At 37.3% G+C, this 26,699-nt stretch overlaps 1 protein-coding gene across 2 annotated transcripts in view; it reads right to left on the bottom strand.

Moving 5' to 3' along the window:
* LOC306644819 (guanine nucleotide-binding protein G(q) subunit alpha) overlaps positions 1–26,699 on the bottom strand; it is a 273,199-nt gene that overhangs the window by 191,577 nt on the left and 54,923 nt on the right. Inside the window, exon 1 of one of the 2 annotated variants that reach the window (XM_079112106.1) lies at positions 2,849–3,059. The exons of the other annotated variant lie outside the window; for it this stretch is intronic. The gene's annotated coding sequence lies outside the window, so the exon portion shown is untranslated. Of the gene's footprint in view, positions 1–2,848; positions 3,060–26,699 lie in introns of those variants that run through there. 2 annotated transcript variants of the gene reach the window in all.

Here is a 26,699-nt window from a genome sequence, read left to right as displayed (position 1 = left end):
CAAGGCACCTTACAGTCAGGCCAATGAGAAAGATGTTTAAAAGCTAATGGAGCTTCATGGGGCCCTTCATATAGCACTTGTCAATCAATTGCCAGCTCTTCTGCAGATAAACTGCTCCTGAGTTACTCATTACAATGCAAAGAGAATCTGGTCTGCTATTCTGATATCAACTTAGCCAATCCTGTAAAATGCAAACATAAAAACAATGAACATAAAATGACACCCTGCCTTTTTAAAGCAGCTATGATTCCATGATTACCTTCTTGTGAGGGGTGTGATGAGAATACCTGAATAATTCAGGTATTCAAAATCAAAATGCTTTTATTAAGCACCCAGTTCCTGGAAGATCATAATTCAGAATATGGGAGGGAAAGCAGCTCTGCTTGGGTAGAATTTTCTATCTCAGAATGTGGAGGGTCTCAGCCCACCAAAGACAATTATGCAAGACAGTTGGGGAAGGACAAGGTCTATCTGTCAGCTTTCCAGTTCCTTCTGTCTTCACAGTTGGGACTTCCTTATTTGTTTGAAGTTTTGTAAATTCCCAGAATATCAGGCACACCCATACTCAAATATAAGTACAAAAACACACTGCAAAGCCAAATATAAATTGGTTCTGGGGCTATTAATTGAGGACCATTCATAAGATAAGGTTGATTTTCTATTACATGTTTAATGTAGCACCTTTACAAGAGACATAACATTTTAATGAGAACTTATTTGTCAGCTTTGAAAACTTAGCACTATGAAGTAGGTGTAAGCTTGTTTTACTCAAAAAGTAAGAAAATAAGCATTAAGCAGAAAACAGATTTTCTTGAATTCCACACTGCCTTTTTTTTTTTTTTAAACGACTAAACTAAATAAATTTACTGTCTTGGGTTGTGTTTAGCTGGGTTATGACTACATGCAAAACCTAGGTCAAATCTGCCCTCCATATTTCATGCATGTGACTTTTCAAGAAAATGAATTTATTAGGAAGATAGAAATTTGGATAATGCTTTAAAATGCTTAATTACCTAGGTTAGAGGTAAGCTGCATACTAGGGAATAAAAAATAAATCCTCTTAGGGGAAAAAAAATCGTTGCCCTAATTATACACAGATGATCTAATTAAACTGTCATTCACAATTCAGTAAAGCTATTAATAAATTTTAAATGAAGAAAATGAACAATATAGTTAAGTTTACAGGAGTGCTAAACCTCTTAAACAAAGATAGTCAAGAATTGCTGGTGAAATTTCCTTACGAACATGAACTTTAGACCTCATTCAAGAAAACCCTGAAGGCTCATCCTGAACCTACCTCCTCCTCGTTTATAAAGGAGGAAACTGGGGTCTAGTGATGTTACTGTATTGCCCAAGTTTACATCCTCTAACTAATTTTCCCACCACTTACACAGTTACCACATATCCTGAGTTGTGTATGCTTCTCATTCCAAACAAAAAATGCCTTGCTGCTTTCCCTGGAGGAAGGGGGCTTAAGACTCATTCCTAGAGCATTTCATAGGACCAAGGTACAGAAGGAAAGTTAACTGCTGTAGAATAGGAAAAAGAAAGCTAACTAATGCAAAGAGAGAGGAACTAAGTCCTGAGGTGGGGCATAACTAATTAATGAGTAATCCCCACCTGCCAGTTGATGTTACAAGACAGAAGTAGCAGAAACTAAAGAAAAAAACATCTTCATGAAGCCTGATGTGTTTAGAAAAACAGAGGTCCTAGTAATTTCAAGATGAACAAAATATCCTTACAAGTAATCTACCTTGGAAAAAGAAACTTTTCACTTGAACTAAGATAGTACCACACCATCAACCAAAGTTGCGGAGTAACTGCCACCCAAAGTTAGGGAAGAATTGAGAATACAGAGAACCAACTTCTTTCCCAGTACTCTCTAGGAATCCTGCATTTTCTTCTTAAGCTTTTACATTTCAAGAAGACCCCAAAACACTTGGTAACCCCATCAAAAATAGGTCATGTATGGGCTGGGGCTGTAGCTCAGTGGCAGAACACTTGCCTAGCATGTATGAGACACTGGGTTCGATCCTTAGCACCACATCAAAAAAACAAAAACAAAATAAAGGTCTCTGTCCTTCTACAACCACCAAACAAACAAACAAAAAAAAAAGTCATGTTATAGCCCTGAACACAGCAGACCTGTGACTGAAGTCAAGCCATGTGAGCCCAAGAGCTACACTGTGGACTGCTAGAAAACCTCTCTTGAAATACACAATTCCCAATAAACCAAAACAAAAATAAATCAATAAAACCTATACTGTTCTGTATTGGTGTTAACTGTGCTTTTTGTTTTACAAAACATTTTTATGATAACTGTTCAGGTTAAATAGATGCCTGGTCCCAGGGTTAAGCAATTGTTAAATGCCTGGTTTTAAAGCCCAGGGTCTCAGTCGCACAGATATGTAGCCCTGGGCGACCTATCTTACCTCCACCACCAGTGTCACTCCCTTACCTCATCTGCAAATTGAAAATGATGCAAAGTTTGTTTGCAGATGAAATGTACCTACAGCCTTCAGCAGAGTGCCTGCCCAGTAGTAAAATTCTGTAACTCTTATTATGATAAAGTCACTCACAATGCAGCCTTATTTGCCCTCTCTCTGCCACACCCAACTCCTCTCCAGAAACAAGTCAAACTCTTTTAGTACTCTAGACTTTTAACTTCCTATTTCCTCCCCCCACCCCCACCCACCATATATTCTTCTCCGCCTGGCAAAGCCTTCCTCATTCTTGTTCTTTTAAGTTACTTAACTCCCCTGAGGTTCTTTGGCTACTCCTTCTATGTTTATTATGCGGTTATATTTGAATTATAATTACTTATGTAACAAGAAAGACATTTATTTACAAATGGGGAGAGGAGCCAGGACGAGATTGTCAAGGCTATTTCCACAAGGAGATAAGCAGTGGGCCATGTGCTGGGCTGCACTTTCCAGGGTCACAGCACTTGGGGCGGATTCCTACCTGAAAAGAGAAGAGGTAACAAGATGCAAAAAAGTCATGAATATACAGCTGTGACTCTGCCCTGCGCCAGAGAAAAGCCATGCCTTCTCTACAGTTAATAAACTTCACAAACGCCAAAGGGGAGTGGTTTTGGAAGTTCATGTGTGTGTGTGTAGATGCATGCAAGGAACAAGAGACCAAAGTGTATGACGTGAGGAAGTCTGGGAGAGAATCCAAAATGTCTGAAAATTCCATTGGTGTTCTGCCTGTGAACTTAAATGTCAGAAGGACAGTTGTGACCAAGACATGCACTGTATAGGCTACAACTGTTTGATGACCACAACACTAGGATCTTCTCAGGACTGAGATAATGATGGTAAAGCAGAATTGTCCAGAGCACTGTTCCGCAAACTTAGCTGTGCATTCCAATCGCCTGGGAATATTACTAAAATGCCCATCCTGATTCTGCAGTTCTTGGGTAGAGCCTGAGACTGCACCAACTGTCAGGTGATGCCAACACTGTGGGGACCATGGAAAGAGCAAGGACTCAGAACACAGGTGTCACAGCCAGATGGCCTGTACTCACAGCCTACCTCTGCTACTCAATACCTGTGTGACCTTGAGCAATTTACTTAAATTTTCTGGGCCTCTTTTTCCCCCAGCTGGGAGGCGGGGGGAGAAAATAAGAGTAACTGCTTCATACATGGTTATTAAAGATTTAATAAGTGAACATAGGGCTGGGGAGATAGCTCAGTTGGTAGAGTTCTTGCCTTGCAAGCACAAGGCCCTGGGTTCGATCCCCGGCACCGCAAAATAAAAAAAAAGTGAACATATGTAACAGTGCCTAGAAAACATCTGGCATGAGAAAACATTAGATATCAGCTATCATTATTAATACACATTGCTGAATTCCTTCTGTACTTATCATAACATTCAAAGGCATAAATTAATGGCTTTGAATAAAATAAGACTGTGAATAAATTAACATATTTATCATAGTATGAACAATAAACAAATGATATCTACATTAAAATCCTTGGAGAACCTCAGTGTAATAATACAGAGACAGTATTTAAACTAGTCATTTTAAACTGATAAGGAGTTACAGCCAAATCTTCTGCCCATAGGCTTCAGCCCACTCTAGTACTAGTTCGGGTCCCACAGATTTAAGAATTTGCACAGGGTCCAAAGAAGTGTACTGAGAATAGCAAAAAGAATGAGGACCACACTTTATTTATTGAGAATCCATTACAAGTCAGACCTATAATGTGTAATTTATTCTTATAGAAACCTTTTGTGGAAAAAAAAAATTGTTTTTCCCATTTTGCAGCCTAGCAGGACTTCTTAGTATTGTTTGGAGATTCGCTATCCATCTTTGAATGAATAATCCCATAGCAACTGACCCTGAAGCCTCAGAACATAGACCCAACTGCACAGCACCCAATCAAGAACTTACAGCTCCATCTGAAACACCTGCCCTGGTGCTCTCAATGTGGGATGCATATTGGAAATCAAAGTCTGTTCTTCTACTCATGACATCTTGTTACAGGATGGCACACTTCTCCCAAATGACTGTGGCCTCTTTCAGGTGCCCAGGGTATTCCCAAGAAGATCTCACATACACTTCAGACCCTGTGTTTTTAACCAATTCCTCCACATTTCCTGAAGCAGTCATACTCTTGTGATAACAGACACACAGAAAATACATGTTACTAAAACAGGAAACAAGGACACTGTTGCTGGATGGTTAAATAGCTTGACTGAACCCACTGAAATACATAGTGGTAGAGCTGGTATTTGAACCCAGGTCTACATAACTCTACGACCCAGGTGGAAGGCCACCAAGCCATCCAGCAACAGCCACAGCCCTTAAGACTGAAAGCCAAGAGAGCTCTGCCCCAGCTTGGAGGTGAAAGTTCCAGGATGGGGCTTTAGTCCCTAGGAGCAGAAATAATAAACAGCATGGCAGGGCTACAGGGCTCAGAGGTCACTGGTGGATTGTCATGGCAGTATTCCACAGTGGAAACCAAAGCTGAATTCAAATTCCGAGAGATTCTCAGGACTGACGGGATTAGAAATGCTTCTGGGCCTGTGGCTAAAGGAGGGCTCCAGCAGAGAACCAACTGTGACTTGAGAAGCAATGCAAGAGTCCAAGGTCAGCACCTATCCTCCCTGCCAACTACTTCCATCTAAAAGCCTCAGGTTAGAGCAAGGAAGGGATGACAGCAGCTGAGGAAAACTATCCTCAATCTCTCTCACCTCTGGCCCCAGCAGCTCTGGGAAATTGACAAAGGTGAGCTAGAGGAAAGGAAAGTTGGTACTCTCACTACAAGCAAAGATGTGGGGCTAATACCAGGTCTTTCAGAACTGGAAGATTCATTTCCTTTTTAAAGAAATTTTAAGATACTCACATGCAAATTCTTTTCGTGGGCAGGAAAGTTTCACATGTTTCCTATATCATTATTCATATTCAAGCTCAAAGGAAGTTCTGCTGTGGTTCAGAATCCTAATGTTCTTCTATTCCTTCCTCTTGAATTCTCTGCAATCTGGCTTTTGTCTTGAACCCTTGGAAGAAACTACCCTCAAAAAAATTCCAGATTCATGTGGCCAAGCTGTACCCCATCTGGTATAAAACAACTCTCCCTGGATTGCCTCTTCCTGTATTTTATTTCTTACAGATGCACCTTCCTATTTACCCTGACTCTTCCCTTACTAAAGAGCCTCATCATATCTGGTTTAAACAACAGTGTAATGTCCTCACCAGGTTGCTTTCCTGAAACTCTGCTCCTCTGTAGGCAATTAGAATTGATTCCATTAAGCTCATATCCGTATGCTGGTCAATTCAAAACATCTCCAAATTCTCAATTCCTAACAAAGGGAATTTCCCATTTAGGGGAACAATCTCATTCCCTCTCTGCAGGAGGTTAAGCTTGCTCACTTCTCCCTTGATTCTTTCTTGATCTGCTTCTTGGGCCTCTGCACCAGATGGCTGTCACTACCTGATGCAGGGAAACACAAGTGAACATAGTATTTTCATTCCATCCTTGAAATCCACACACCCCAGCAGCCATTTGCTTCAGGAAGCCTTGCCCATTCAGCGGACAGCTACACTCCCAGGCCCCTTTCTGCACCCTATTGTCCATCTACTGAAATTTCAGTATCTACCTTCTGTGTATTAAAAACAAAAAACATCTTTGGATAAACAAGAAAATGTTTACAAGAGGTTATCTCTAGGGAAGAAATGGAGAAAGAGAAGGAGGCTTTTGCTTCTCCTTTTATCTATTGCTGTACTATTTAAAATTTTTTAATGTGTGCATGCATGGCACTTATTTTTTAAATAATTCAGTACTTTTTATGCGAGAACTAGTTAACTAATGTAAAAAAAATGTATGTACAGTGACAGTCATTACAATGTTCTCATGTTGGGTGGCAGAATCAGTTAAGGGTACAAAATAGTAAGTAGAAACTAAAGAAAAAATTTTATTAATCAATAAATAGAATCTCAATACAAAAAAATAAAAATCAGTTTTGTAGTACAGCTACAAAACTAATACTGACAGCTATTAAAAATAACATGCTGCTATTGAAAATGTCTACTATATATTAAAAACAGGCTATAAAACAAATTCAGAATTTGAAGAAAAAAAAACACATTCTTTAGATAAGATTGAAAGCACATGCAGCCAAGATTAACATTCTGTACTTCCAACCAAGTGTACTCTAAGGCACATCTACAAAATAATGCTGAACATAATCAACTTTTACCAGAATCACTTTCATTTGCTTATTTTAATATATTAGCCATCGCTAAAGATGTTTGGACTCGTCTTTCACAAATATCTTCAAGACTGCTCATAAGTTATACAAGACAAATTAGTCTCTCGGCTTCATAGTTTATTTTCCTAATTGTTGACTTAAATGTGAACATCCAGATGGGTCAACCTCTCTATGTAAAGCCTGAATAATTCTGCAGCCATAACTGGAATAAGCCCCTCAACCTGGATGCCAGAGAAGGGGGTTTCTTCAAGGAGAGGATTCTGCACAGATGAATTCTGTGGCTTTTGACATCACCCAACCTTACAATTCTCCATGCTCAGTTTACAGGAAAGACCATGAGAAGGGGGGTGGCGCACCACTGGGGGAAGCACTATCTCCAGGAATCATCAGGTCCAAGAGTTTTGAATGATCAAGGAAAGTTCACATTTCAAAGTTTCCTAAATAAGCTTTGTCAACAGTCATTCTGCCCCCAGGATCAATCCATATGAGAACTGACAGAGCAGTTCTATAGCAAGGGGTGAGACATGGCATAAATTCTGGCCTAACCTGGGGTCTTCATATCACAAAGAAGTCCTGCTTCTCAACCCATTCCTTCCAGTTGCCACTAAAGTCACCTGATGATCAATGGGATAATTACAAGAGGGTAAAATGACAAAACTCAACTATATCCAATTCCCTGTTGGTTCAAGTCTCCTGGGTAGTCTAAAATTAAAAGGTTTAGGTGATATCTGTATTTTCTATTTCTCCATCCTGCTTAATGAAATAATTCAAAGCCAGAAACACGCTCCATTTTTGTAATTGAGATTAAGTTTTGGTTGCTATTGTTCTTTTACAATGAGGTAACTCAATAATTCTACAAAATGGAGGGGAAAATGTTGAAATTCTAAAAATTGTACTTTAAAAGAACTTTCCCTGCATATGTCAACCCAAAATAAAAATAAAAATAAAAACAGCACAAAGGATAACTGTTTCTTACGAAATTTTTCTTTGCATGTCCCAACTTTTAGTCTTTCTATGACAAAAATGATGTCACGCAGAAAATAAGTATATTTATAGTATTCAACAGTGACTTTACTGTATATTTATTAAGTTTAAAATACTTTAGCTGGGCATGGTGGCACAGATCTGTAATCCCAGCGGCTTGGGAGGCTGAGGCAGGAGAATCCAGAATTCAAAGCCAGCCTCAGCAAAAGTGAGGCACTAAGCAACTCAGTGAGATCCTGTCTGTAAATAAAATACAAAATAGGGCTGGGGATGTGGCTCAGTGGGTGAGTGCCCCTGAGTTCAAGCCCTAGTACTTCCCCCACTAAAAAATTAAAATATTTTCAAGGGCTTGCCAAAGCAGTTAATAAAGAAAAATTAAATAAATGCAAATTATTAACTTTTATAAAGTTATTGTTTAATCTCAAATTTCAATACAAAATAGCCAATAGTTATTTAATTTTTCTAGCATCTTCCAAATTACACTTACCACGCTAAATCAGAAATGTGTCACTTAACTGCTAAACTCAACAGTTGTTTCACTCTGTATATTGCTTAATAATTCACAGGTAAACATCCATTAATAAATAATAAACAAAAACAAAATATCAGATTTTATGTTAGTGACTCATATCCAAAGACAAGAATTAAACTGGGAAAATATGAACAATACTTCAAAAGGGGAAAGCAGGGAAATATTACGTATATTCCTGAGAACCCTACTAAAATAAGCAATCTCCTCTTTAATTTACTATGCAAAGCTTTCAATAAGTAAAATAAACTTGCTTTCAAGTTAGATTAAAGACAAAATAATACACTCCAATAAAAGTGTATGTTCCCAAGTACACTGCCTCAGTGAAGCCTACCAGGTAGAAATCATTGCTAACATTGATATAAAGAAAGTGATTTGTATGCTTTGAAACTAGTTCAATATCTTTAAGACAATACCTAAAATTGGTGTAAACACTACAAAACACTACATGGAGGAAAGGCCTGTTTCCCCTTTGACCTGTCCCAAAGCAAATTCTAACGTGGACTAGCCTGCAAAGTCCACCACTGAAAGCCATGAGTGGATCAGAAGTGGCTCCAAGGGCCTGGAAAGGGTGCCCCAACTGCACTTCCAAGGCAACGAATCCACGCGCAACCAAGTCTTCTTTTCTTTATTAAAAACAAAAACAAAACAAAAGATAGTTCATCTGTGACTGCTTTGTTAAGTAATCCTCTTATGGTATTTAATCTGCCAGTGTTTGAACAGATAATAAATGTTGTGGCTATCAAAACTAAGGAAGTAAATGGAATACAGCTGGCTGGCAATGAGACTGAACCAACTAACAACTGCAACCAAACTCCACATGGGTGACACAGCTACTGCCTGCTGCTTTCACAAACCACTTAAAACCTGATTTGGCCTTTGGAATTTACTGTCCCCAACATATTTACTATTAAAGAAACAACCTATTAAGATATTCTTTTCCTTCAGTGTAACAAATGTGTATCTAGTCTATCAAATTCAAAAATCAGGTCACAAATATTTTGCACCCAACTTACCTGAATGGCACAAAAATTTACCCTTACTGAAAAATGTTTAATGTATCTTTGAGACTACATCATGAAAAAAAACCATCATCGTGTTTCATTGCCCACATGTGTTTGTTAGTCAGCTTTCCATCACTATGACAAAATACTTGAGATAAATCACCCTCAAGAAGGAAAGTTTATTTTGGTTCACAGTCTCAAAGGTTTCAGTACATAGACTGGCTGGCCCGCAGCAAGACAGAACATTATGCTGGGGAGTATATGACAGAGCAAAGTCACTCACCTCTTGGCAGTCAGGAAGCAGAGAAAGAGAGGAGGAAGAGCCAGAGTCTCAACATCCCTTTCAAGGAGACATCTCTAATGATCTAATGCCCTCCCCCACTTGGCCTCACCTCTTAAGAGATTTCATCATCTCCCAACAGAACCACCTGCTGAAGAGCAAGCCTGTACATGAGCCTGTAGGGGACATTCAGATACAAACTACAGCACCTTGGTTTAGCATGTGATTCAGAGAAAGTCCCATTTCATCTTTTGTTTGCATTTGATACAGGAAATGATAATGTTATCATTGAGACAGGGCTCAGCTGGATTTCACGATAAGAGACACTAGCCAGATTTCCATCCTCTCTAGAATATTTTATCATTTTTCTTCCTAATTTGTTCAACTCAGCCATAAGCCAAGTGGTGTTCAGAGAACTCCAGTGAAGAGAAAGCTTTCTTCCTTTCCTATACCAAGTATCAGAGCAAAGAAAGGCATGCTAACGTGAGTGTGTCCATTGAGCCACAGTGCACCACAGCAGCGCTAAAGAATACAAGAACTGAGAGCACTACAGTTTCTAGGCTTGTATGTCAGAAGCACCTGATGCTTGTTAAAACCAGAGACTGACACCAAGGGTAGGGTTAAATAACAGTGGTGAGCATACCAACAATGTGACTTTCCCCTTGTCTCAGAAGTTCCTGGATGGTTTAAAATCAGATCCTAATTAGTTCATATCAGCCCTCAAGAAAGCATGCCTCATTCAATGTCAGAATCCAAGGGGCACAAAATTAGGATCCCAGAGCCACAAAAGGCCATCAAGATACTTGACCTCAAATTCCTTGTTTATTACAGACATATAAACTGAGGCACAGCATTATTAAGAGACCAGACTAAATCCACACAACTAGTTAATGGTAAAAGCAGGCCTGGCACCACATCTCTTCATTCTTGCCACAATGCTATTATGCTGACAAAATGCCACAAGTCATTCCTGTGTTGACCACCAACATAAAAACAAAGCCCTTCTGAGGAAGACAATAATGGTGTCCAGAAAAAATTCTGTAACGCTCTCAGTAACCAGCTCAGTGCTCATTAAATTTGTCCCAGACCATTGCATGATTTCTATTAAACCAGGTCTCTTCTGCATCGCACCAAATACTAGCTACCCAGATAATAAGCCTGAAATAATTTAAGGTGAGGCATGACACACTTTACAGTAGCAACTGAAAGGGTGCTCAGACTCTGCAGCAGTTGCTCCAAATGTGGAATGGAAAGGTTTTCTAGAAACTTTACTTAATACTAAGGTATGTGAAAAAACTAGTAAAGCTATATAACTGCATTTAAGCATGTATATACATAACACTATACTGTTTTTTTTTAAACTTTTTAGTTGTAAATGGACACAATACCTTCAATTTTTTAAAATTTATTTATTTTTATGTACTGCTGAGAATCGAACCCAGTGCCTCACACATGCTACGCAAGCGCTCCACCACTGAGCTGTAATCGCAGCCCCCCCACCATATTGTTTCTACTCACATGCAAAACAAACCTAAGAGTAACAGTAACATTAAGCTCTATTAATGCAAAGTTTGGTAAATTTTACTCATTTTCAAGAAACTTAATTCACTGAAAGCTTCAATAGAACAAATATGAAAAGATTAAAACAGGCTTTTAATTTGCCTCCTTCAAATCACGTAGTGGAGGAATTTTGTGGATTAATCTAAACTCTTTTTTAGGTATTAGACTCCTTTACTCTTATAGAAATAGTATAATAAAGCTTTTGATTTTTAGGACTTAAAGGAAGTGGTCTCCCATAATAACCCAATATTCAGTAGATTTTTCATTTTAGGTTGTCTAAAATCATTAAAAACACAGCCATCTGAAAGCAGGAATCACGCATTTTCATTCAAGACCAAGAGGTGAAGTTTCATGGCAATTTCTCAACAATCTTCAGTGGATCCACAAACAGGGAATAGTACAATAAATAAAATGCTTAATGTAAAATTTTTATTTCTTATGGTAGTTTTTCTTTAACATCTAATCTTTTTTCATTAATAAGTAGCAATAAAAACGTGTATTGATCATTTCTACTTACCAGACATATAACTCTCCTGAAATTCTAATGAAGTTACAAAATATCAGTACTTTACACAGAAATCTAACATCATTCCATCTTAAGCTTACCTGACCTAAAAATTGAAGCAAAAATGCATAATCTCCAAAGAGAGGGAAAATGAAAGTAACCACTACAAGAACATTTCTTGACTACTTATAGAAATTTAAATCCCCAGCCATCAATCTGTGACACTGTCATGATCCTGCTACACAAAAGCCCAGTTTCCTGTCTCTCGTTCTGGGAATGTGGGAAGAGCTGAGAAAGTGGTTTCGAACTCCAGAAGATTAATATCTTCCTTATAGTATAATGATTCTTTAACTTAGGAAGCCATAAATCCTATGAAAAGATCTGTTCCTGGGGCAGAATTGTAATCCTCTTGGATTAGTGCTGCTGAGTTATGGAGTGTCTTCTCAGCATTGTTAATTCTAGCTTTCAGTCTCTCTTCGACTGAGTAAACTAAGCACTGGGGCATGGAAGTGGAAGGGTTCATCTCCTCTGCATCTGCCGAATGTATTCAACTGTATTCCATGCTGAAGAAGAGTTTGCACTGCTGGACCCCAGGGACCAGATTTCTCCTTCCTTAAAGACAGTGGGTGAGAGAATTCTGTAACAACTGCATGGTATTACAGGATATGGATGAAACAGAAATATGGTACAGAAAGTCACTCCCAGGGAGGTATCATTTATTCTAGGTTTTGAAAGAGGAATATGAACAAAAGGCCTAGACGGATACAAAAAAGGAACTGCATTGGGTATCACTCACACCATATCAGATAGCAACTGGAAGCAGTACTTAGAATAAAGATGACAGCTGACCAAGTAGCCTCATTTGAAAGTACTGGTAAGGACACAATGATAGAAATAAATGCTGGCAATGTAAAATCAAAATAATTATAGTATCTACAACAGATAACAGCCCTTACACCATCCCAGTGGGCATGCAACATGTAACTATTTGCATTGTGCATGGAAAGGGACACAATCACTCTTGCATGGAAGCAATTAATGAGAAGCAAATGCTCAGGGCAACAGCACAGCACGGGGAATTCGCCTGTTCTTTTCCAACTAGGTCTGGTTCAGAGGCAGTGGGTTTTCAAGAGTAACCTGAGTGAAAGAAAGGTCAGATACCTATAAGCAACAGAGGCAGGGAAGGAGGAGGTGTAGGCGCTAGGGAGCCCATCTTATTTAATATGACTTTCAGCTGGCCACTAGCATCATGGGAGAAGGAAGAATAGTATCATTCTGCACTGCTTGGAGCAGGAGACTGGGAGCTCAGGGGCCAAGTTCAATCAGAATGAGACAGGGCAGTATATTTTTAGAAAGATGCTTGCTAGTTACCACCTAAATGTTTCTGCAGGCTACGTTGCCTATGTGACACATCCATCTTGTGGCAACTGGTGGCTACATTGGGTAGCATCTTAAAGCCACATTTTAAATGGTAGGCATTTTCTTATAACATCAAATACTATATTATTATTCTGTGAACCTTTACAAAATTTTTAACACAAACCACCTCTTTATAAAAGCAATGTAGATAAATGAACACTTGAGCATCAGTTTCCTCATTTTTAGAACAGGAATAGTAAAGTATAGTTACTATCAGATAAACTTACTGGGAGGGTTAAAAGTAGGAATACTCTGTTTAGTTTGGTTTCTGGCACAGTCAATTATCAGTAAAAGTTGGTTGCTGCCATTTACTTTTCATTATTTTTCAAGAGTTCTTGAAAGATTAGAAGAACTTAAAACTCTATGAATCAATCTACTTTTTCCATAATGTTTTGTACTGTGCCTCTGTTGTATTCTACTGCCAATACAAAGAGAAAAGATTAGTTTTTAAAATTACCAAATAAAACTAGAAAAGTACATCTATAGCTCCAAGCCAAATAATACAGTGCTACAAGAACAATAAATGACTTTCTTATTGTGCAATACTGTAAATTACTCTGGCCTATTGGTTAATGTGGAAAATTTAGGACTTCCTTTGGAGGTTAAGGAATTGACAAAATGTAAGAATGATTATATGTAAGTCTGATCAAAAATTTTTAAAGAAATCAACTGAAGTGAAAATATTTGCTAAGGTTAGTCATATAGTGTTTAACTGGGTCATCATTTCCTGGCCAAGATGTCTGTCACTAAGGTCCTCTAAGGTCAGTCACAATCTAATGCCATTAACAACCAGGCAAGTCAAGCAAATGTAGGAAGCCATGAACGCAGTGCACAACAACAGGAAGCACTGGGGACTGCAGCTGATGAAATGCAATGAGGAAGGAGACCACCAGCTATGCTAACAAAATCCGTACACAGACTGATTTCAGTCCAAAGACCAGCATTTTGCAACTGAAAATCCCCAGTTCTTTTGACGATTTACCCCCTTTTTCCAACTCCAAGGTACTCAAAAGCTATTACTGATTCTTACTAGTAAGACAGTTTGCAGAAAAGAGAAATAAGGAAAGAAATGAACACTTGTGCATGTAATATAAGCCTCGATGTCACTGTTTTTCCAAGGTGTGGTATATTTCAAAGGTGTGGTGTACAAGTACCTGATCAAAAGAATAAAGCAGGGAGAGTCTCAGACAGTTCAATATTTAATAAGTTTCCCAAGTGATTCTTCACACATTAAAAAAATCTTTCTTCTCTCTATAATAATAAATTAACTTTGTAAAATTTTGCTGTTCTATTCACACTGTTCTATCATTCCAAAATCTCTTAATTTATTTTAGGTTTCCAACTTTCAATATTTCCCTTCCTTCTAGTATATTTTGATTTAAGAAAAAAAAAAAAAGAATTCCTTTGCCAGGTGTGGTGGCGCATGCCTGTAATGCCTGTAATGTAAGGCTGAGGCAGAAGGGATTGTAAGTTCAAAGCCAGCCTCGGCAAACTCTAATCAGTGAATTAGAGGCCCTAAGCAACTCAGTGAGACTCTTGTCTCTAAATAAAAAATATGAAAATATAAAAGGCACCCCTAGGTTCAATCCCTGGTACCTAAAAAAAAAAATCAGTTTTAAAATTATTAGTTTTAAAATCATCTGTTTTAATCTCATTTCTATACACAGTGTTTGTATTTTAATTCACTTACAGATAATGTGAAATTTATTTGTATTGCAATATTAAAAATCTCTACAAAATACAAATAAATCTTTACATAAAAACAGACTTCAGTGTGTGGATTAGATGTAATCTGTCCCCCAAATGCTCATGTGTGAGATAATGCAAAAGGGTTTAGAGGGTGAAATGATTGGGTTATGAAAGCTTTAACCTAATCAGTGAATTAACCCCCTTCTAGGGATTAACTGGGTGGTAACTATAGGCAGGTAGGGTGTAGCTGGAGGAGGTGGATCACTGGAAGTGTGGGGTTTATATTTTGTCCCTGGTAAGGAGAATGCCTGTCTGTTTCTTTCTGTCTGTCTGTCTCTCTCTCTCTCTCTCTCACTAGCTCTCTCCTTTTTCTCTCAATTTTAATTGTTCTTCTCAGGTCTTTTGGTAACAGCAGTGAAAAAGCTGGCTAAAACCCTACAACTCCAGACTTTACAGAAATAATTCTGCAGATTAATTTTCTACACTATCATTTACAAATTTTAATGTGCAGGAAAGCAGCAGGTTTTTGAGGAAATAGCACAAGTTCAGTTTTGAATATTTTTATCAAAATATTAGAAAACAATATTTCTTTTGTGTACTGCTTTATATTTCTACAATTACTAAAAATTTGTCCTATGTTGTACAATATTTAATATTTTAAAATTATTTAAAAGAAAATCTTTTTTTTTAAAGAAGAGGAGTCTCTCTATAAATAACTGCTGAAGATAAATTTAACTATATGCCAACTAACCAATTTCTTTACAGCAAACTTTTAGGAACGAAGGATGTCATGGTTAAGACCTAAAGAACATACACAATTCTGGAAATCGTATATATTCAGTCACTGCCACATGACCTTAGATTGTAAAACCTGAAGAGTGAAAGCTAAGTGAGATCTGATAAATTTTCTTGCACCTCCAAAAGCAGGGCAAAGGTGGTTAATAACTGGATTCCTTGTCTCTTTATTCAATAGCATTTATTTTCTTTTTTATTCATGCAGGCATAACACTGAACTTATTCACTCGTTTGGAATGTAATAATTATCTTTAGCCTTCTAGACTTTAGTTTTTAGTATTTTTTTTTTTAGGAAGATTAAATTACACCTAACATGTTCTATGGAATCTTCATGCTTTCTTTGGAAATCTTTCTTTACCTTCGTTTTCTACTCCCTTTATTTCCTTATCTTTCAATGCCCTCAAAAAAGCAAGGGCTTGGAACATAGACCTTTAACCCCAGCTATTCAGGAGGCCGAGTTGTAAACTCGAGGCCACCCTGGTTAATTTAGCAAGACACTGTGTCAAACTAAAATTTAAAAGAGGATTGCAGATATAGCTCAGTGGTGGGGTGCCTGCATCCCATGTGCAAAACTCTGGGTTCAATCCCCAGCACTAGGGAGGGGAAAAAGAGAGGGTGGGGTGGGGGTGGCAAAAGGACTGACAATTGTTAGTTACAAGAGACATCCCTTTCTTTTCCTACTTCAAGTTCCGAATTTCTCTTAATATCTTTGGCTTAATTATTCTAAGAAAGGAATTTGAATACATTTGAATAAAATTTTCCAACGTTTTAAAATGTACCTGGGTTGTGTTTTTCTTCAAGTATATTAAGGCCAACAAATCAGTAAATGAATACCATTGAAAGATGGTTTGTGACTTCCAGCTCCCAAAAGGAAGGGGCATGCCACACCCCACAGGGCCACACCAGGAAGCAAGAGGCCACCCAGGAGGCAGGAATGAGGGGAAATCATGGGCCAGGGCCTTGAATGTGGTTTTCTCAGTAAGAAATGGGATTGGTAGAGTAGGGAGAAGTAGAATAGGCTAGTCTAAATAATTTCTGTGGGTTCTAGGGTATAGTTGCTGAGAATCTGACACTAGGGCGATGGTATAGCAGGTAGTGAGTAATTCAAACTGCGAGAGTTTTAATGGAGGTAGTTGGTGGGCAGGGACTCTGGATCAGTTGGTACATATGAAAATGATGTTCACAGGGTAATCACTAACTCTAGGAATAAACTAGGCCTGAGAGGCACAGTGTCTCCAGGATCAGCAAGGACCCAAATGCCAGATACCCCAGAATACAGAAATTAAGAAAATACAGCTAATACAAAATATCATTTGCAGAAGAGGAAATAACAAAGCTAAATAAAAAAAAGCTAATACAAAAAAAAAAAAAAAAAACAGAATCTACTGTCATTTGATCCTATGAGCATTCTCTTCACTAGCACTAGAACAAATAGAAAAGAAATTTAAGAGTTTTTTTTTTTTTTTTTTCCCTGCATTTTGGATGACTATCTTTTATTTGGAGGGGTGGGTACCACGGATTGAACTCAGGGGCACTCTATCACTGAGTCACATCCCCAGCCCTATTTTGTATTTCATTTAGAGACAGGCTCTCACAGAGTTACTTAGTGCCTCACTGTTGCTGAGGCTGGCTTTGAACTCTGGTAATCCTCCTATCTCAGCTTATAGTATAACTATAACTATCTTTTAAATGAGAAGCTAATAATGAGCATAGAGAGCCACAAAATCATTTTGTACAAGCAACTGTATCATAATATGAGATCATTCTGTGTGAAATAACTTTAATACATTTTATTATTTGAAAGTCATAGTTCAGATTCCAACAAACAGAAAAACAATTTTAAATTGCTCTTCTCTTTAAAAGTAATGTCTGGTAATACTTTACATATAAAATCAAAATGCTAAAAGTAAATGCTTTTTAAAATCTAACTGATATTGCTAGAGTTTGAATGTATATTCATTCACCTCAACAATGGAAAATAACTTTTTAAAAAATCAAATGAAAACAAGCAATTCAACCGTTTAAGGACATCAGACAAGAGGCAGCACAGGGATACAAGTAAATTCATGAATGACCCCAAATAACCTCCTGGAAATAGTTTCTGCAAACATGACCAGGAAGATCCGAAACAGAACCCAGAGTTAAGGCTGGCTCTCATTGGTTGAGAAAACATGGGAAATTCAGGAAAGCTAAAAAGGCCAAAATCTGCAAGACAGAATGTTGCAAGAAGAGAGCTACCCATGAATGTGCAGGATAGGCAACTTGAATCTTCAGCTGCATAATAATCCAGCAAGAGTGGGATGAAAACTCAAGGAGTCTTGGGAAAGCAGTCTGAACGATCCCCAACTATCACACAAGTTCACATTCCCACCAGTCAAAAAGGTCACTGAAGCTGGGAGAAGTGGTGCATGCCTGTAATCCCAGTGGCTCAGGAGGCTGAGGCAGGAGGATTGTGAGTTCAAAGTCAGCCTCAGCAATGGCATGGTGCTCAGCAACTCAGTGAGACCCTGACTCTAAATAAAATACAAGACAAGGTTGGGGGTGTGGGTGAAGTTAAAGTAACCACAGAATAGGAACTGCCTTAAACTCACGCTAACAAATGTCTAAAAACTGTCAAATTGATCCCAATTCTTACCTACTGGACTAACAAAGTTCATCACTATTTAAAGGAATCCAAAAAATCCAACGAGCAAGAATGTAAGATTCACAATGTCTGGCATCCTACTGAGAACTACCAGGCAAATAAGGAAATGAGAAAAGACTAACTATGAGGAACCTCAATAAAATTAGACACCCCCCCAAAAAAAATAAAGTACAAGGATATTGGAATGAGAAGACAGGATGTTTTTTAAAAAGCTACACTAATTATGTTCTACCAGCCCAAGAATGTAGAGGAAAACATGAACATGAAGACGACAGGAAGGAATATATAAAAAAGACCCAAGGGGAATTTCTAGTGATTAAAAATACAATATCTAAAGGAAAGAGTACAACAGATAGAAATAAGAGGAGATGAGACTGAAGAGAAAACATTATGTGATCCTGAAGATACAGTAGCAGAAATTATCAAAAATGATCTCAATGATTGTGGAACCAATGTCAAGCTATTTAGCATGCTGGGGAACGGAAACCTAAAAAAGGAGAAAAAAAAAAATAACATAAAAAGAAAATAGTTTAAGAAATAATGTGTGAAAATCTTCCCAAACCACTGATCTAAGAACTTCAACACACATTAAGCAGAAGAAACACAAAGAAAATCAAAAAAGGTAATTAATAGTCAAACTGCTAAAAATAAATCATTAAGAGAAAATCCTAAAAGCAGTCTGAAGACATATGACACAAAAAGACCCAACTATTTGCTGCTTACATGAAATATTTTAAATATAAAAATGGTTTAAAAGTAAAAGAACAAAAAGACACATCATGCTAACACTAGTCAAAAGAAAACTAAAGTGAAAATATTAATATCAGAGAAATATTATCAGTATTATAGATCATCTCATAGTCAACATATTAAAAGGATATAACAATTGTAACTATTTATTTACCCAATAGCACAGCTTCAAAATATAAGAAATAATAGAAAAGCAAAAAAGTAGGTAAGACCACAACTATACTCAGAGACTTCAATATTTTTTTCTTAATACTCATTAGCTCAAATAGAAAACCATCGAAAACACAGATTTGAACACTATTAACTATTTTACCTAACTGACATTTAGAGCACTTCTCCCAATGACAAAATAATTATTATTTTTAAGTACACAAAAAAATTAATCAAGACAGACCATCTTCTGGACTATAAAACCAGTCTCGAAATGTTTAAAAAGATTCAGACAAAATAAGTTCTTGGATTATAATGGAATTAGAAATCAATAACAGGAAGTTATCTAGAAAAATCCTGAAATACTTGCAAACTACAAAAACACACTTCTCAGTAACACATAAGAACAAAACAAAAGGTGAATTACAAAGCATCAAGAACTGAATAATAATGAAAATACACCATATTAAATGTGGGATGTTATTAAAGGAGCAATTACAGGAAAATTAGGAATACCAAGTACCTATAAACATATTTTTTTTAAAAAGGCAGAAAAGTCTCAAATTAATGCTCTATTTCTACCTTAAAGAACTCAGTAAAGAGCAAATTAATGCATAGGAGAAAGGAAATCTAAAAGATCAGAGCAGAACTCAGTAATTCACCACTTAAAATAATGATAAGATCATGTTTATCTCAATAGACACAGAAGCATCATTTTAAAAGATCCTACATGCATTCCTCATAAAAAAAAAAATCTCAGCAAATTAGGATTATAAGGGAACATTCTCAACCTAATAAAAACTATCTATATAAAAACATCCCACTGGGAAAGACTGAATTCTTTCATTCTAAGACCAAGAATAAAATGAAGATATCCTCTCTTATTTCTTCTACTAACAGTGTACTGGAAGTTCAAGCCAATGTAATAAGGAAAGAAAAGGAAATGTAAGGTTTCTAGAATGGAAACGAAGACTTTATTAACAGATGACACAATCATCTATATGGAAAAACATGTGTTTAAAGGGCTAACAATTGTTAAGACATCCCCTCTCACTATACTGATTTACACAGTTAAGTAAATCACATTAAAATTCCAGAGGACTCCGCTGTACAAATTGATAATAAAATTCATTGGGAAATGAAATTTTAAAAAACTGGAAAACTCAAAATGATTCTGAAAAAGAACAACAAATTTGGAGGCTAATATCTGGTCTTAAGACTTTTTAAAAACTATAGTAGCCAGTGCAGAGGCACATGCCTGTAATCCCAGTGCCTTAGGAGACTGTGGCAGAAGGATTCAGAATTCAAAGTCAGCCTCAGGAACTTAGCAAGGCCCTAAGTAACTCAGTGAGACCCTGTCTCTAAATAAAATATTAAAAGGGGGATGTGGTTCAGTGGTTAAGCAACCCTGCATTCAGTCCCCAGTTTAAAAAAAAAAAAAAAACTACAGTAATCAAGACTATAATACTGATAATCAAATAAGCTGAAAACAGACCTAAACACACACACACAATGACAACTGATTATTAACAAAACTTCAAAGACCAATCAGAGAAGTCTTTTCAACAAATGGTACTAGAACTACTAAATATCCATATGCATAAAAAATAAACTGATTTCATATCTCACATCATTCATAAAAATTAATTCACCAGATTTTCTCCTATACTTTTTTTTTAAAAAGTTTTATATCTAGAAGTTTTACATTAGATCTAGAAGAAAATAGACAAAGGAGAAAGTCTTTTTGGATGTAGATTAGGCAACAATCTCTTACATAAGATACCAATCACATAGTTCATAAAAAGTAAATTAATTTCTCTGGAAGTATTCAAAAGGCACTAAGAAAAACAAAAGGCAAACCACATACAAGGAGAAAAGATCTACAAAATATGTATCTGAACTTGCATTCAATAATATCAAAAACTCTTGAATTCAATAATAAGAAAACAAGTAATAAATAGACAAAAGATCTGCACACTTAACCAAAAACATTACACAGATGGCAAATAATTATAAACACCTGCAATAATATTAATTATTATGGAATTACATATTAAAACTACAACAAAGTACAACTTCCTACATATTAAATTACCAAAAAGAAATTTCTAAAACACTGACCACATCAAATGCAGGAAGGATATGGAGCAATGGGAACTCTCATACATAGTTACTGGGAAATAAAATGCTGAAATTCACCATGGAAAACTAGTGACGGTTTCTTTAAAAGATAAATATATACCTATCATGTGTCCCAGGCATTCTACTCTTAGGTATTTATTGAAGAGAGAAAAAAGTATATGAATGTTCGTAAGAGTTTTTTGTGGTAATCCAAAACTAATAATAATCTAAGTCTTCACCAATAAGTGAGTAGATAAAGAAAATGTGGCATTATCCAATAAGTCTCTGTCTTAGCAAAAACCAAAGAAGAAAATCAATGTACACAATAGTATTGATGAATCTCAAAATAATTTTACTGAGTTAAAAAAGACACAGGTGGACAAGTTCATGATCCCACAGGTGTGAAACTCCAGCAAATTCAAATTGGTTTGTAATGATGGGAACCAGATTGGTTTGGGTGGGTGGGTAACAACTGGGCACAGGTGACTTTGGGGTTTGACACTCATTATTGTGGTAGTGACTATTTCATGGATACAAATAAGTGACAAAACACCAAATTCCACATGCTAAATATGTGCAGCTTCCTTTATGACAATTAGATTTCCAAAAAGTTATTGCTACAAAATGTTATTACAATAACAATAAACTGTAAAGTTCTACCTAAATTAATTTTATTGACATTGTTACCTATAAGCGCATACATTTTTATTTAAAATAGAATTTTATGAAGTTGAAACTCACACCTCAAACTTTTTTTAAGGTAATTACGGTCCCCCAAAGGAATAAAATTCACTTTCCTTAGGTTTTGTTTACTACAGTCATGCCTCCCTACAGCAGAGACTATTTCTAGCCAAACCTTCATCCAATGGAAAATAAAATAGGGCATTAATAAACATTAAAACAAAATTTATTCATCATAAAGTCAGAAAATTCAATGCTAAGATACTTATAAGAGGAAATGGGTAATAAATTTGGGGATTATAATGACATTCAGCATGTGACTAACAAATTGCTTCTTGTAATGACATTTTTGCAGTACTAATCCTTTGCACAGGACATGGAGTGTAGACCCCACCATCTTCCCTCAACAGCTTCTGTTCCTGCTCAATATCTGAATGTACAGAGGTTGAAGGCCTTTTCTTTTGGTGGAGGCACCTGTCCTGCCCACTGCCTCTGCCACGGTCAACTTCAACTCCTGCCCAAGGTCCTTTGTTGTCCTAGATATGGGCCAGCCCTCTTTCCACAAGTTGCTAGCAGAAACTCATTCTTCATCATTCTCCCAATGGACTTGACTGTTCACTTCTTTTAAAATTTTCTTCTGCTTTTCAAAACTTGAACTTTTACCTTTATGGGAAATTCAAAATGAAGGCAAACCTTTTTTGTTTAAACCCCGATTACCTCTCAGGAAAGTGCCTGGGTCCCTGGTGCACTGACAGCCCTGGTGATCTGACCACAGCTTCCCATGTGGGGTGAACTATTCTTCTCCCCAGCTCAGATCCAACCCTGGTCACTTCACACCAACAAAGGCCTGCGTCCCTGTGCTACAGCTTTTGGCATTTCAACATTATCTGCACAATTGTTAGGCTTCAGCCACATTCTGTTCCTGGAACCAGCCCTTTCCATCAAAATCTAGGCTTCTCATCTTGTTGGCAGATCTCCATTCCTGCCTTCTCTGTACAAAAACTGCCCTACTCTACTGCTCCATTTCCTCTTCTCAGCCATTCTCAGACCGTGAAAGGGAATAACGTACTGACACAGGCTTTATGGACAAATCTTATAGATAAAACATCACAGGAAGTCAAGGAAGTCAGACACAAAGACACACATATTCTATGATTTCTTTTATATGTAAAGTCCAGAACAGGCAGATCCATAGGCATCAAAAGTGGATTGCTGGTTATCAGGGGACAAGGGGATAGAGAGGAATGGGAAGGTAGCACAAGTATGAGTTTCTTTCTGAGTTCCAGGGGTTCCTCTCAGACATGGTGAGAATATTATGGAATTAGCAGTGATGGCTAAACAACTTGGAGAATATACTAACCACTAAATTCTGTACTTTACCTTTATTCTTTATAATTCAGTGGTAATATACTTTTAAAAACCACTGAGTTGAATACTTTTAAATGGCACACTTTATGTTATACAAATTATATCTCAATTTAAAATATATATAGAACTAAAACTGTAGAAAGAAAAAGAGACACCAAGAATTTTGTTTGTAGTATTACATATTATTTTAGGACTACTTCAGAAGAAATCAAATCTCAACAGGCTAGATGAGCCACTAAACTCAAAAGGTGAATTATATTCCTCTTTTCTTCAGAGGAATCAAAAACTAAGGATTTCCTTTCAGAGTTTTCTAATTCTTACACGAACCATAATAAATGTATCAAGATGCCTAAGTATTCATTTACCATACAGTTTCCTTCCTCTTGGACTCCGAAGTCTATCTGGAACAACCTAATACAATAGCAAAGGAAAAAAATTAATCTAAATTAGACTATTAGACAAAGCAGTGACATTCGATGTATTTAATGTATTTCCCAGACACTATCTCAAATGCTTTCCATTTCCCAATCAACAACACTGCTCTGTTCTAATAGGTCTGGCCATCAGATGTAATTGGCCTCCAATTACATTTCATTCCGAATTAATCTTCATAAGTGCACCAAACCAAAGGAAAGACAATGCTGTTTGCCAAAGCAGAGACACTAGCATGCTGGGCCTCTTAAAGAGAACTCAGGGAGAATACAAAGCCAGTATTCACTGGGTGAGTAATCTCTTCATGTGGGAATTTTATGAGAATTCCCTCCTGTGGGCAAGTTGATTCGCTTCCACTCTGCCTGCAGAGATGATGCCACCAGCAATCGCAACCACGTAAGCACACAGTAATGGACAGCTCTCTTCTCCCCAGTGATGCCTGATGGCAGAGTACAAGGCTTACTCCAAATGAAAAGATTGTCTAAATATTATAATAGGACAGCACTCTCTCCCAGAAGAAATTAGAGAGTACTCTCTGAGGCTCACCCTTGGTCTACCCATGGCCCAGTCTCTTATTTCCAAGAGCCCGGAGACAAAGCAATTCCTTCAGAATGCGGCCAAGCAGCCAGCCTTCCTCAAACCCTCCAATGTTCCCTCTGGCCTTGCCACCTGCAGGTGGGAAGTACAACTGTGGCTCTCTCACTGATTTCACACTCCTGTGACTCCCTGTAATTTCGTAACACACCCGAATTACCCTAAAGCAGCAATTTAAGAATTTCTGCTGGACTAAAAGTTAATACAATCATCAAAGTTTCCAATTTAAACTCAGGAATTAGCTTGTTTACTACCAAGATCTTGCCTTCCTCTACTATTAGTGTGATGTACCCACCGATTAACCATTTCCTGATACTGAAGAATAAAATGAAGGTCACCCTAAATAACTGAAAAGTCATAAAACATAGGTGTCCATGAGCCAATGAGTAACTGAAACATCGATCTTTCATTCAGTGAAGGAGAAAAATGATGGGAGAGATTATATTAGTATATGCAAACACAGGTTATGCTAATATGTATGTTTGCAATACATTATGAGTTTACTATGGGTTTCATTAATATACTAAAAGCTTCAAATATCATACAGTAAAATGTTTTTTTCATTACTTGCAGAATCACTGGATATCATCCCAGTTGACTCTCTAGGCCACATCAGCAGTTCATTCCTATGGATTTTCCAAGAAATTAAGGGCAGTTCTTTAAATATGTGAAGGTATAACTTTCATTTCTTCATCAGGCATATACTGAGTACCCACTAACTATAAAGCAAAAGGAGTAGTGTTTTCCTCCACTTCAGGCATGTATTCGATAGATGCTTAGAACCAGTATGTTTCCCTAACTCACTGTCAAGTTCTTAGTGTGTGCGTGCGTGTGTGTGTGTGTGTGTTGGTGGCAGTGGTGGTGCTGGGCATTAAACCCAGGGGCACTTTACCACTGAGTCACATCCCAGCCCTTTTTATTTTTAATTTTGAGACAGGGTATCACTGAGTTGCCCAGGCTGGCTTCTAACTTGAGATTCTCCTGCCTCAGCCTCCCAAGTCACTGGGATTATAGGTATATGTCATCACACCCGGTCAAGAGCAAATTCTTGAGCTAAAGGTTTAAACTTTGCTATGAAAACCAAGTGGATCACAAATCCCTCCTCTCCAGTCCATCCTTACCCTGTGTTACATACTGCTAATCTGAATCACCTCTGCCCTGGGCATACGTCTTCTCCTCGCAGTTTGACTTAATGTTATGAAAAATTATCAAAAGGTCAAGTGCACACACCAACAAGAAAAGTGCCTAGACCTTGTCTAAGGCAGGAGAGTCAGCAAAAGATCAGCCACAATCAAAACTCAGGGTGATCATAAGGTTAGCCCTCCTCCCATTCTGTTGCAACACCCCTGAAAGATACCAGTAAAAACATTGATTATATTTAGCTGGGAGATTGTGCACATACAGTAGAAAAAAGATCAACAGGGAGGTACATTCCTGTTTGGATTATCATACTTTCAGATCTCAACCTTACAGGGAATGTGTTCCTCAGAGGGTCCATAATCCAATCGCAGATGGGTTACGGATCAAAAATGATCAAAAACGCATTTCTAAATATTGGGCCTAGCAGGTTTGCCCCACTTCTTGAACAAGCAGGATTTTCAGAGCTATCTTTCTAAATCTAGATAGAACATAGAAGTCTACTTACAATGTGCTGCATATGGCTTTTTAAAAAGGCCCACACTCATGATTTTTCAGATTTCAGTGGTTGTCAAATAGAAACGTCTACAATGATGTACATGAACTTTTATCTATCTGGTTTTTATCTGCACTCTTTAATAGTGACTAGTTACGTGTGCTTACTAAGCTTTTGAACTATGGTACAATTGAGGAACTGGATTTTTCATTCTGTTTAATTTTAATTAATTTAAATTTCAACAGTCACACATGGAGAGTGGCTACCATATTAGCAAGTTTACACAGATGGGATTTCTGGAACAGGAGAATAAGTATCATGGAAGCACACTGAGTTGGAATCCCAGCTCAGCCACTGATTACCTAACAACCTCTTAACCTTGAAGAAGCTACTTAAACTCTCTCCCACTTCCCCAAGTGTAAAAATAATATATTACTGGGGAAAATGTTATGAAACTAAATATGGTAAAGAAAGCAAAGTCTGTCAGTTCATGTTAGTTCCCCAGCTGTCAACAGCAACACAGGTCAGGGGATAAAATGACATCTTCACAGTTGATGCCCCTGAAAACAGCCAGCCAACCAAGCCTGGAACAAAACAGTAGATACCTAATTGCAAATGGTGGTTTAGTTCTAAAAAGTGGAATCGAAATTTTCCATCTCTATTTTGTATACTTCTGTAGTTCTTAAACTTTTTCTTTCATATATAACAAACTTCATTTTGATAAAAAAAATAATAATAATTTTAAAGGTGCTACTTCAAGGTTTTGGCTGTTCCTTCTGGTATTTCCAAGGCAGGGATGGTAGCAAGGTAGAGTTAAGTGTGGGTCCTCAGCCCTTAAACA

Source organism: Sciurus vulgaris, assembly GCF_902686455.1.
Source record: "Sciurus vulgaris genome assembly, chromosome: 15".
Taxonomy (NCBI): Eukaryota; Metazoa; Chordata; class Mammalia; order Rodentia; family Sciuridae; genus Sciurus; species Sciurus vulgaris.
The sequence above is the reverse complement of the archived record's forward strand: the minus strand, read 5'-3'. Positions and strand labels throughout refer to the sequence as shown.